Consider the following 13,681-nt stretch of genomic DNA (forward strand, 5'->3'; position numbering starts at 1 on the left):
TTTTTTTTTTTTTTTCTTCAGGGTTGTGAGGAGTTGTTGTAAGAATGAGGAGATGGTATCTCAGAACCGGTTTAGGCACTAGGATTATAGTCGCCATTGAATGAAACACCTGTTGCACTGTTATTCCTATAATTGGTATTGTGTGTGTGAATAATCACCCGGGGAAGGGAGAGGGTGCGGGTAATGCAGGTATATTTAACGTTAACACGGACCGTTTTCTTACCCAGTATCTGCCTTGTGGTTTCCTGGGCAGGAACGCTGTGGCTTAAACTGAAACGCAGTCCCCGGGGAGTCAGCGTCGAGGAAGGGGTTCCCTTCCCCCGTGGCCGCTGTCACTTGTGGGTTTTAATGCCTGGCATCTGCTGGGCCCTCCTGAGAGGAGACTGAAGTTCACCGCGCGCTTCTCGGCGTGGGAACCACGTCCAGCCGAGTCCCCTCTGTGCCGGTTGGCATGGTGGTGCCCGGGGGAGTAGAGGGCACAGCTGTTCCTAGACGGGTCTTCTGCTCAGTGTCTGACCGCCACAAGCCACGTGCTCAGCTCGGCTGTCACTTTTGTCCCCGGCTGGCTTTCTCACCAGTAAAGCTCAAGCCCAGTTTTCTTTTTCCTAATAATGTAGTCCGTTTTTTTTTTGTTGTTGTTGTTGTTAAATCATCTTCAGAGATTTAGGGACAAAGAAGGTATGTTCGCAGCAGGTACAGCTGACCGGCTGTGATGACACACTGTGCAGACTGAATGGGGCTTCCCCAGGAGTGTGTTCTGGAAGGGTCTCTGAGAGCTTGTGCCGGGCTCTGTCCAGTGAATGAGGTCGGGAGTGCGTGCTGGGGGACACACTGGCTGACAGGATTGAGAAGCTACAGTAAAACTCACAGGGAATTGACTAGGAATACACCAAAACGGGGGTGGGGGGGGCTCAATTTTTCTTCCTTCTTGGGCCCCAAGGGAGAGTATTTGTTTTACATACATTAGGTTGTATTTTGTAGCAATACCTAATTGATGTATCTTAAGTGTATAGTTTAAAAAAAAATAATTTTATCTTTGCAAGTAAATCCAAAAGCCAGAAGGCTGTGACACACATTGTCATTGAGCAGCTTGAGGATGACACATAATTGTTTCTCTCCACCAAACTACTTATTTTTCATATGACTTTCTGGGGTTTTTCAAGTTTTTAAAAAATTTTATTTTATTTTTTATTTGAGTAAAAGAGAGAGTAAAGAGGCACAGAGAGAGAGAGAGAGAATGGGCAAACCAGGGGCTTTCGCCATTGCAAAAAGAAAAAAAAAAAAAAAAGGTCCAGACACATGTGTCAGCTGTGCATTTGGCTTTGTGTGAATACTTGGGAATTGAACCTGGGTTCTTTGGGTTTGCAGGCAAATGCCTTAGCCGCTAAGCCATTTAGCCTGGGGTTTTTTTTTTTGTTTGTTTGTTTGTTTTTTGTTTCTTTTTTTTTAAGAAACACTTCCTTAAAAAAAGCAAAATGACTTGTCATGTCAAAGGGCTGTAGAATCATAAAAATATCTCAGTTAAATATAAGAAGATGATGCAGAAGGTAGAAGGAGTGCTGAAAAGATTGAAAAAGATTGTGTGAAAACAGTTTCCAAACAAACTTGCAGTAGATAACTGCTACCAGAGATAAGCTTATTTGAATAAAATGCTCAGAAGAGCAAGACTTACAGAAGAAAAAAGAAAAGATGGTCTCTTTTTGAGGTTTTTCAAGTATTCTATTACACTAGCTTTCTCCGTGTATTATGACCTTTGAGATTTTTAACGGCTTTTTTTCTTTTTAATACGTAAGACAGTAAAATGAAAAATTTTGGCACAAATTCAAGAAAGAGAAAGGCCAGTGGTAATGCACAAGGGGATATTAGAAAGAGAGCTTGAATATAGATGAGAAATTAGGAAGAGGTGGAAGGCATTGGAGGGATTTACAGGGAGGGTATTTTCTAGATGTTAGACTCTCTAGCAGTGTTAGGCTTATTCTTACTTAAATACGATTTCTGTGGAGTGGAACATCCTTATGCTAAACTAATATGGGTAGTATTCAGGTGGAAAGATTTTTCTAGAACCTGTGACGTACTGTTCTCTTTTGCCCAGAAGCTTTTTTAGGGAATCACTGTGTGATCACATGAAAAGATCATTCTTTTTATCTCCTCTTCTGCAGTTGAATTCTTTAGTTCTTCTGCCTTTTAACTTCCTCTGCCTTACATGACCTGTTTTCTACACTTGACTCTACATTTCACGGGGCACCCCCCCCACCCCCAGATCTAAGCCATGTGCAGTTTTCTCTGGTGGACCACTGGGCACCCTGTTAATGGACGTCAGCATAGAGAGAGAAAGCTTGCGGGCTGATTTTTGTTTCTTTTTCTTTTTTGTATTATTTATTTATTTATTTCACAGAGAAAGAGGGAGGGAGAGAGAGAATGGGCGTGCCAGGGCCACCAGCTGCTGCTGCAAGCAAACTCCAGGCACATGCGCCACCTTGTGCATCTGGCTAACGTGGGTCCTGGGAAATCGAACCTGGGTCCTTTGGCTTTGCAGGCAAATGCCTTAACCGCTGAGCCATCCCTCCAGCCATGACTTTTGGTTCTTGTGTCCTGGAGAGCTCCCACTCATCTCTCATTGTTTTTCTTTTTTTTTTATTAGCTACTTACATGATTATAAACAATATCCCATGGTAAATTCCCTTCCTCATCTCTCTTTCTTCTTCCCTGAGGCAAGCCTAACAGACTGGCCTTTTTTGTTACGGGTGGGGGGAGGGAGGGAAGGAGGGGAGGAGAGAGAGAGAGAGAGGAGGAGAGAATTGGTGCACCAAGGCCTTCTGACACTGTAATCGAACTCCAGACCTCCTGTGCTACCTTGAGTGCATGTGCGACCTTGTGCGTGCATCACCTTGTTCATGTCTTCTTGAGAGAGTCACAGTGGTGCCTAGGCTGGTCTCAAGTCACCCCTGCACCCCAGCCTCCCAACTAACATCCCTGGCTACCCTCTGTGTTTAAAAGAAACATGGGGCTGGAGAGATGGATTGGCAGTTAAGGCACTTGACTGTGAAGCCTAAGGACCCACGTCAGCCAGATGCACAAGGGGGCGCACGCGTCTGAAGTTCGTTTGCAGTGGCTGGAGGCCCTGGCACGCCCATTCTCTCTCCATCTGTCTCTCTCTCAAATAAGTAAATAAAGTATTTTAAAAAGTGTCATTAAATTCTGTTTCAAAGTAGACTATTTATGAGAAGTTTCTTCTTACACAGCAGAATCCAGTTTTCTCTCTCCTTGGGCTACCTGTGCTTGGAGAGGAAGCTGAGAGATTAGTTTTGGAGTGGAAAAACAACACAGGAACATCAGATTCAACAGTTTTTGTCGGGAAAATGTACTTTCTACCAATGCATTTTTTTTTTTTCGAGGTAGGGTCTCTGGTCCAGGCTGACCTGGAATTCACTAGGTGTCTCAGGGTGGCCTCGAACTCACGGCGACCCTCCTACCTCTGCCTCCCAAGTGCTGGGATTGAAGGTGTGCGCCACCACGCCCGGCTCACCAATACATTCTGTGAGCCGTTGTTCAGTACCCCGGCTGGCCCCTGAAAGTGTTTGTTCGTCGGACAGTTTTGAGTTTAAGGTGATCGGTTAGTTCAGTAAAGAAACCGAGGCCCTGTTACAGCTGGAAAGCACGGAGAAACGATGAAGTCGCCCATCCTCCCCTCACACCAGCCAGCCCTTCCCAGACACGGGGACACGGGACACCCGCCTGGCCGCCCCTCTCTGCCCTGCTCCCCGTATTTCGCACTGTCACCCACCTTTCTGTCTTGACATTACCCCCCCCCCGCTTCACTGGGTTTGCCTTGTGCCCCCCCCCTTTGCTGGAGTGTGGGCTTCACGAGGGGCGGGAGGCCGGGTCCCAGCAAATGAGCGAAGGCATGGGCGGACCCCGCAGCCACGACGCAAGGGGCAGCTCCGGAGCCAGCCACAGGTGCCCTGTGGGTGCCCAGGCTCGGTGGGGCAACCTGCTTCCGAGCATCCTGCGTCTTTGCCCTCTTGCGTCGTCATTGGCCTTGGAGGCACCCCTCAGGCTTGGTCTTCCCGAGAGCCGTGCTGGGGCGCAGGTGCCGGGAGCGTGCGCAGAGGTGACAAGGACATGCGAGGCGTGTCCCGGCCAGCAAGATTTTGTGGCCTCCTTACCTTGTGTTTTATTTCCTTTCCTCTGCTCTGTGGCTGACATTGCAAAAACAGGGACCGACCTTCCTTCCTTCCTTCCTTCCTTCCTTCCTTCCTTCCTTCCTTTCTTTCTTTCTTTCTTTCCTTCTTTCATATTAACTGAGGCAGAGTCTCTTGCTTTGGTTAGTGTAGCCAGTCGGCTTGACCCAGAGGTATCCTGACTTGGCCACGTCTCCACCTGGCATTTCGGTGGGGGCCGGGGATCTGAACTCCCGTCCTTGTGCTTGGGTGACGTGTGATTTACCCACTGAACCGTCTTCCCAGCCCAGGAATTGGGTTTCTATTTCACTTTCTCACAGCCCAGTGAAATCCCATTTGTGGTCCATCTTTCGTGAGAATTTTTTTTTTTCTTCTCTGTTTTAGTCCTGTACACAAAGTGTATGTTTAGCCCTTTGAGGAGAGGCCTGTTAGAGACGGGGTGAGTCTGCTCTTCCTGCCTTAGCTTTTGGGGTGCTGGCATTCCATTCCCTTAACTCAACCTTAATTTTCTGGGCTCCCATATTTCCTCTTCTATACAAGGAAAGGAAATGGTTTGGAAGTGAAGATTTAGGGGTGGGGAGTAAAAATACACTTCTGTCATGTAAGTTGCCTTTGGGGTTATTTCTAAGACGGGGTTTTAAAGTATTTTTATTTATCTGTTCGATAGAAGTACACACACACACACACACACACACACACACACACAAAGGGCATGTGCTAGAGTGAGCCTCGGTATGCCAGCTCCCCTTTTCCCTGAAAATGAACTCCAGATGCATGGGTCACTTGGTATGCCTGGTTTTATGTGGGCATGGGGCGCTGGACCCTAGTCAGACAGGCTTTGCAAAACAAAGTGCCTTTAACCACTGAGCCATCTCTCCATGCCTTGCTTTGAGTTCGCTTAATTACTCATGCTATCATCGAATAGTCTTAGGAGAGCAGAAGAGTTAGTCCAGAGCCACAAAACGTGTCACCTGAGAGAGCCAGTACACGTGACATGGCCCACACGCCCCTCCCCCAGCTCCAGCTGCATGCAGACTTTCAGACTGGTCATGTCCACGGTGGATCCCAGGCAGTTTCAGACGCACAGCAAAAAACAAACAAACAAACAAAAAAAAAAAAACAATCCTTTGGCTTGGCCTATTTTAAATTTTGATCAAAACCTTTCTAAACAGAACCCAACCAGGAGTGTGCAATTGGAGCTTTCCTGGGCCTTCGTCGTCAGCTTCACACCCAAGCACACGCGTGTCCCTCCACGGTTGCCACGCCTTGTCCAGAAAGCAAGGCTGCGATAAATCACACGCACTGCCTGCCGTTCGGAGGTCCTGGAAAATAGTGACCTGATCCTAAATTACACACCCTGGCCGAGCGCCCGTGGTCTTAGCCTGTCTCCCTGGGGCAGCAGACAGGGCAGAATCCCATTCAGCCTCACCGTAATCTGCCTTTTCTTAACCTGTCCCGCCTTCCTCTCTACTGAAGTGAAGTATTTGCCAGGAAGCTGGAGGACTGTCTAGGTGGGTGTCTCAGTTTTTGAGTGCGTTCTCCAGTCATTGAGCTCTGTCTCTAGCTTTCTGACCCTCCAGGAAAATCGCTAAGAAAAAACACTGCAGAACTTTCTTTCACTTCCATAGAGCCTTAAGTGTCTGCTGAAATATTTTTTTCCTGAAGATATCACCAATGTAACTGATTATAAGAGTGGGTATGGAGGAAAATCAGATGAGATTCTTAGATCTGATAAAAATTCGTTGGCTCTGCCAACTTCTTATGATCACACCACAGAGTATATTATTCACATATTCTTAACGTGTTACAACGTAGCTCTCCCTTCATGTGCAATAGTGTTTATATTCTTTCTTTATTTTTTAAAATTTATTGATTTACGAGAGAAATTAAAGAAGGGAGCGGACAGAGGAGAGAGTGGGTGGGCTGGGGCCTCCTGTCTCTATAAACGAACTCCAGATGCATGTACCACTTTGTGCACCCGGCTTTACCTGGGTACTGGGGAATTTCATCTGGGCCGTCAGGCCAAATTTGCAAGCAAGTGGCTTCAGCCCAGTGTGTATATTGTTATTACTAAATTCTTGACTTGTTAAAATGTTGTGTTTTTTTCTGGTAATTTCAAATGTATCATCTTGGTTTTCCCAGAATCATATACAAGGGAGGAACAGGGCCCTAAAGGAATAATTTCTGTACCCGTGATCATTTGAAAAGGATCCCGTGGAGAAGAGGCGGGACTGTCCCCAGCGCTGCGTTTCCAGTGGCTTTCTTCCTCACGAGCCGCACCCCTCTCCTCTCTTTTCCAAGTCTGTGACTCGGGAGAAGGCCCGGTTTCTCTGCCCTGGAGCCCTGACAGCCCTCAGGCTGCTCACCGTGATCTTGATTAGGATCTTGAGTAGGATCCCTGGCTGAGTCTTGCCACGTCCACTTTTTTTTTTCTTTCTTTTCCCCCTGAGGTAGGTTTTCGCTCTAGCCTAGGCTGACCTGGAATTCACTATGTAGTCTCAGGGGTGGCCTCGAATTCAAGGTGATCCTCCTACCTCTGCCTCCCCAGGGCTGGGATTAAAGGTGTGCGCCACCACGCCTGACTTTATCCCTGGCCTTGACTCCTGGATTTCGCTCCCTCCGGTTAGCTAGGGAATGAAAATGCACTTGTTCAGTTAGACATCTTGAGTGAGGAGACAGTCCTCAGTCACATAACTTTTATTAATTGTGCTAATTTTTTGTTGTCACTCCCTTACCGACTCAGTTTATAAATTTAAGGATGAAAATGACTTGGTATGATATGTGATGTTATAGACACCCACTGAGGGTCTTGAAAGAAAGGTCTTTCTCCTCCAGAGAGGGAAGAAGCTATGTTGTTCATGTGCCTTTGTTAAGTTTTCTGTCTTTTTTCTTTTTTTTTCTTTTTGGTTTTTTAACATAGAGTTTTCCTGTAGCCCGCTCTGACCTGGAATTCACTATACAGTCTCAGGGTGGCCTCAAACTCATGGCGATCCTCCTACCTCTGCCTCCCAAGTGCTGGGATTAAAGGGGTGCACCACCATGCCCTGCAAAATTTTCTTTCCTTTTTTTAAAGATTTTATTTTTATTTATTTATTACAGTCAGGAAGGGGGAGGAAGGGAGAGAGAGAGAGTGGGTGCTCCAGGGCCTCTAAGCCACTGCAGTCAAACTCCAGACACATGTACCATCATATGCGCCTGCCTTACGTGGGACCTGGAGAATTGAACCTGGGCCCTTAGGCTTCACAGGCATGAGCCTTAACTGCTAAGCCATCTCTCCAGCCTGAACTTTTCTCTCTTTAACACTTTTGTTTTCTTCCTAAAGTGGATGAAGGGTCTGAAGTCTGCATTCCTACAGTCTGTGGACTTTGCGCCATGTGCAAGCTCATGTGAGCCCAGGGGCCCATTTTGCTTGCCAGCAACTAAGTTAACCTTGAAGTTCTCCGTTTTCTTTATTAAAAGCTAAACTCTCCTGAACCCAAGTTTTTAAATTTATTTATTTTTTATTAACAAGTTCCATGATTGTAAACAATATCCCATGGTAATGTCCTCCCTCCCCCCACTTTCCCCCTTGAAACTCCATTCTCCATCGTATCCCCTCCCCATCTCAATCAGTCTCTCTTTTATTTTGGTGCCATGATCTTTGCCTCCTCTTATGATGGTCTTATGTAGGTAGTGTCAGGCACTGTGAGGTCATGGATATCCAGGCCATTTTGTGTCTTGAGGAGCACACAGTAAGAAGTCCTACCCTTCCTTTGGCTCTTACATTCTTTCCGCCACCTCTTCCGCAATGGACCCTGAGCCTTGAAAGGTGTGGTAGAGATATTGCAGTGCTGAGCACTCCTCTGTCACTTCTTCTCAGCACCGTGATGTTTTCTGAGTCATCCCAAGGTCACTGCTATCTGACAAGAGAAGGCAGAACCCCATTTTTTAACTGAGCTGTTACTAGGTTCTTGGATGAGTCCGGTGTCCATTCCAATTCCTAGGTGAATGTATCTATGTCTCAGCAGGGACATTCTATGCATTTCTTGTCAGCTTGAGTGTGAGAAAATAGACATTAGAAATTTTGGAAAGGCAACAACCATTAGTGCCTTACATCTGTTGAGCTGCATCCCAGAAGTGGAAATTTTGTACCTGTGGCAAGTAAGGTCGCCAACTATATGATTGTCACTTACGTATGCATAGTTTGGTTGGTAGAGAACAAACCAAGCCAATGTTAGCAGGGCAGCTGGCCACTGTGTGGATGTGGAAGACAGATCGGAGAGCAGAGGGAAACACTTGGTGTGATAGCTAGAAACGAGAAGTGTGGTGGCTAATACCGCCGTGTTTTGAGACCTTAATTGGATTTCTAACATTTAACATCAAAGCGATCTTCAGGCTTTCAATTAAAACTAATACAAATGGAGGAGCGTAAACTGAACTTACACATCTGCTTTCCTTCAGTGACTCGGATACATTTCCCCTGAGTTTAACACACTGTTTATCAGGATGCTTCATGAATGTATTGTTGTATCAATTCATGTCGCAATACATTTCTACTACAGAAGTAGAAACCCTGCTAACATTCCACTTCACAATTAAAAACCAAATGCATAGCTTGAGACCGTGTTAATATGTTGTGCACACCGTGAGCGTGAAACTTTGCAGTGAAAGCAGAAGACGCAAGAGAGCTTCCTGTCTAGTCACGCACCGAGAGCTTTGTCTCAGTGGCCTTGTGCCACCGGAGATGCATACCTGTCTTCCTCAGGAAAACCTTCCCTGGCCTGTTTTCACCTGGAGATGTTTGCAGTGTATTAGCTTCCACTCATTTCTCTCGTCTCAGTTCAGTTCGGAGCAAGTATTAAATGCATTGCCTCTAGATTATTCTGTCCTGTCTCAGTTCAGTGCGTGTTGAAGTCTCACTGGATTTATTACTACAGATTGTCAGAGGTTATCTGTAATTTATTGGGCAAATCTAATGTCCGGGATAAGGCTCAAGTTGTCAGTGAAGTACTTGTTTTTTTGTTTCTGATACATGATTTCAGTCAGAAATTTTAATCCACGTTCTTTCCTATAATCATTTAATCTTTTTATGTATTTTATTTGTTCATTTGAGAGAGAGAGAGAGACATAGAAAGAGAGAGAATGGGCATCTCAGGGCCTCCAGCCGCAGCTAAGAATTCCTGATGCATGCGCCATGCTGTGCATCTGGCTTTATGGGGCTTTGGGGAATGGAACCTGAGTCAGGCCCTTCAGCAAGTGCATTAACCACTAAGCCATCTCTCCAGCCCACATTAGCCTTTTTTTTTATTTTATTTTATTTATTTGATAGCGACAGAGAGAGAGAGAGAAACAGGCAGAGAGAAAGGGAGAGAGAGAATGGGTGCACCAGGGCTTCCAGCCACTGCAAACAAGCTCCAGACATGTGCGCCCCCCTTGTGCATTTGGCTAATGTGGGTCCTGGGGAATCGAGCCTTGAACCCGGGTCCTTAGGTTTCACAGGCAAGTGCTTAACCGCTAAGCCATCTCTTCAGCCCCCACATTAGCCATTTTTTAAAAAAATTCTTGTTTATTATTTTTACTTGTTTATTTGAGAGTGACAGAAAGAGGCAGAGAGAGAGAGAGAGAGAATGGGCACACCAGGGCCTCCAGCCACTGCAAATGAACTCCAGACGCATGCGCCCCCTTGTGCATCTGGCTAACGTGGGTCCTGGGGAATCGAACCGGGGTTCTTAGACTTCACAGGCAAGCACCTTAACCGCTAAGCCATCTGTCTCTCCAGCCCCACATTAGCCATTTTAACGCCAGTGTTCTGTAATTGTAAAATGTGAAGTTAGGTATGGCCTTTTCTGAGTTCAGGCTATGTTTTTGATTCAATCTCATTGCTACTCAGAATGTATTGGAGAGTTCAAAACCTCCAAATGTTTTAAGTTCTCACTGGAAGTGTTTCTCCCGGATTGCTACCCAGAACTCACGAATGTGGGGAGACAAGAGACCAGAGCAAGAGACTGGAAGACGCAGCGCTCTCGTGACCTCAGTGCGCGATCTGAATGGAAGCTGCTTGGCGCACTGCCAACCCGCGACCTCTTAATTGTCTGAGGCTCCTGAAGCTTCACATGACTCAGTACATGAGCGAATCCAGGCAGTCACAGAAGTGCCCCCGCCTGTGTAGTGTGACATGGCTACAGACATCATTTGTGCTCAGAGATCCCGGGGATTCGTTGAGTGGAGATCTCTTTAACTTCTCCAAGGCCAGCAAAGGAGCATGGTTCTGTCACTTGTGCATTCAGATTATCAAACTCTCTATCTGTTCAGACTTCTTCAACTCCGGGGAAGAGGTCAGGCATGTGCCTGTGGGGCGGGGCTGTGACGTGAAGCCGGTGTGACTCGAGAGGCTCTTGTCACCATCCTTTCAGCTCACTTCTTGGCAGAGAAGCTCATCTTATTCCCACGTGTGAGACCAGTGGCTCAGAGGAGAATAGGTTGCCCTCAGTTCCACCTTGCAACTGGCTTTGTGGGGGGGGGGGGGGAAGGCCATTTTTAAATTGCTTACTGGTGCGAATAAGGTGTTAGTTTTGTGATATCAGGTGTTAAAATAAGACAGTAACCTTTAAACTGTTAAACACTGCTGGCTTTATTTTTACTCTGTATTTTAAATATATTTATTTAGGGCTTGAGAGATGGATTAGTGGTTAAGCGCTTGCCTGTAAAGCCTAAGGACCCCTGTTCGAAGCTCGATTTCCCCAGGACCCACATTAGCCAGATGCACAAGGGGGCGCACGCATCTGGAGTTCGTTTGCAGTGGCTGGAGGCCCTGGTGTGCCCATTCTCTCTCTCTCTCTCTCTCTCTCTCTCTCTCTTTCTCTGTCTGTCATTCTCAAATAAATAAATTAAAAAAACAAAAAAAAATCAAAAAAATATTTATTTGAAAGGGGAGAGAGAGAGAAGAGAATGGACACATGAAGGCCTCTGTCCCCTGTGCCAGTGAACTCCAGACACATGCACCACCCTGTGCATGTGGCTTACTTGGGTACTGGGGGATCAAACCCAGGTTCTTAGGCTTCATAGGCAAATGCCTTTTAACTGCTAAGCCATCTCTTCAGCCTCACTTTGCTTAGGATTTACAACATTTTCTGATGTCTGGCAAATATGTCCAAGGGTTGAATTACAAAGAGACTAATAAGACCTCAAGAGGAAGACCAAGTCTTGAATATATTTCTGTTTATACACCCTCTTCCCGCCCTCAGGGAGAAATGCATCTTGACTGGATAACTCAAAAGTTACACAGCCTTATAAGTACAGCCTTCTATTTCTGTTATTTTTGAGGAAGTTAAATGTTGCTTCACCTGTGTCTCGGAGTTTCACATTTTCATATTCCTGACCCATTCTTTTGATTAAAATGGAGCCCAAGACGGCTGCCCTGTTCTTCAAAGCAAGAATCCTGTAGGTATTGTGTGTCTTGGCATGTGGAGAGCAACTGCTTGTAATCCATAGGTCCAGGGAGCCTCGTGTGGACTCCAGGACTCCGCCGCCTGGTGCCAGAGTTACCTCCAGGTTAGCAGCAAGCGCTGCCGCCGCCGCTTTAGAGGCCTGAGTAAATTACCACATTCCTGGGAATGTTTCTCAGGAAAGCCATCCGCTGCCAAGTTGATAATATAAACATCATTTCTGTTACCTGACTTCCAAGGACAGAAGGGTGGACAAGGGCAAGAGAAGGGCGCAAGCGAGTTTGACTTCTAGGCATTTAAAAAGGCAATGTGACATTATACACGGAGTCTCTCAAAGGTGGTGGGTAACAGGAAAACTTCTTGAATGCTTTTATTTTTCTTTCTGGTTTTCTTTTTTTTTTTTTGTTTTGTTTTGTTTTCAACTGAAAAAGAAATTTATGTAACAGTTTCCTAAGTTTACAAGGCCCTAATGTAGTTGCGGCTACAGCCTTTTCTTTTGTAAGTCCCTAAGAGCTCATCTCTCTTTTTACCGCAGGTCCCTAAGAGGCCAGGGAAAACTATAGCTTACTAGCTAGCTAGTTAACTAACTCTCCCTCTTCCTCTCCCTCCTTCCTTTCTTCCCTCCCTCCGTCTCTGTGCCTCGAAGCATTTCAGAACTGGAGGTAAATACTAAATTAAATGGACACAGGTTTGTCAGCACAGTAGATACAGGTAGTGAAAATGTGCCACTTACCACCAGTTCCCCCCCCCCTTTCATGCAGGACTTAGACATGTGTCCCTGGGATGTTTTCCTGCTCGTCTTCTATCTCCCAGCTGCACCTTTCTATCCTGTGGGAGGTGACAACTCAGAAAGTAACCAGGCAAGGCAGGCTTGGTGGCGCACATCTGCCGTCACAGCATTTGGGAAACAGGCATGAGGACTGCACAGTGCGCCTTTGTCCCCAAAGAGAAACGTGGTCCGGCCTGAGCTGGGCGGGGCGGGGGGCGAGCTGTCATGGTATTTTGGGGGGGGCGGGCTGTCATGGTGTTCTGGGGGGGGGGCCGGGGGGCGGGCTGTCATGGTGTTCTGGTGGTGGCCCAGAATAAGCACCGCAGAGGCAGCATGGCGAGAGTGAGTCACGTTCGAGATGCCCGCGTTGACTGAAGATTTGCAGATTTCTGAGCTCTTGCTTATTCAGGGGGTCAGAAAGCCAGACAGTAGGAGCAGAAGCGAATTTTTCTCTCAAAACGAGGCAGAATTACATGAAATGAGTGGAACCTGCCTGGGAAGAGGTCATTTCACTGCCATCCGACTCTGGACTTGCAGTCAGCACCGAAGGGAATAGAGGGTAAACTCAGCGCAAATGGCAAGCCTGGGAGAGATTTCATTATTTAGCGACCAGCAGAAAACCCACCAGGCCTACGGACAACCGTGGCTCTGGACAGGACGGGGGACAAGGGAGGGTGTACTGAAGTTTAAGAGCAAAGGAGACCTCCAAAACTACTCCAAGACCCAGCTCTCGGGTTGTAAGCAGAAAGCCAATGAATGACATGGAAGGGAAATAGAATGGGATTAAAGAAGGAAGAAGTGCATGGACCCAGCAAAGAGTAGAACGAACAGAGCAAAAAATAACGATGTGCCAGGGGAGGGAGGTGTGAGGACACAGCTGTTCCAGAATCCCAAGGGAAAGGTTCAAAGCAGAACATCCAGAGAGGTGATTGAGAACTGGAGGTGTTGGGAAACAGGAATTCCCTTCAAGCCAAACAGAACACCATCACTCAAATCAGCCCCCATGTCCGCGTGCGAATTTGCAAGTCATGCCTCCATTTTTGTGTGAAACCCATGAAAGGCCATCTCCAGATAATGTTTTGGACTTTTGAAAAAGTTTTAAGAATCATATAGAGGTTCTTTGCCAAAATACGTAGCAAGACATTTGCTATCAAGGAGCAGAATGACCTTCCTTCTCCCTGTAGCAATGAACGTCAAGTGAAAGTTGATTTCTAGTTCTGAGGGGCAGAGGTGGGAAGTGTCTCTGCTTTCTGGGAAAACGTAGCTGTGGTTTTCAGTAGTACCCATGTCCTGTCTTCAGAAACTAC

At 46.6% G+C, this 13,681-nt stretch overlaps 1 protein-coding gene across 1 annotated transcript in view; it reads left to right on the forward strand.

Moving 5' to 3' along the window:
* Positions 1-13,681, forward strand: part of Pik3r1 (phosphoinositide-3-kinase regulatory subunit 1) — a 94,289-nt gene that overhangs the window by 12,621 nt on the left and 67,987 nt on the right. The gene's annotated exons all lie outside the window — the stretch shown is intronic.

This window comes from Jaculus jaculus, chromosome 20, assembly GCF_020740685.1.
Source record: "Jaculus jaculus isolate mJacJac1 chromosome 20, mJacJac1.mat.Y.cur, whole genome shotgun sequence".
Lineage (NCBI taxonomy): Eukaryota > Metazoa > Chordata > Mammalia > Rodentia > Dipodidae > Jaculus > Jaculus jaculus.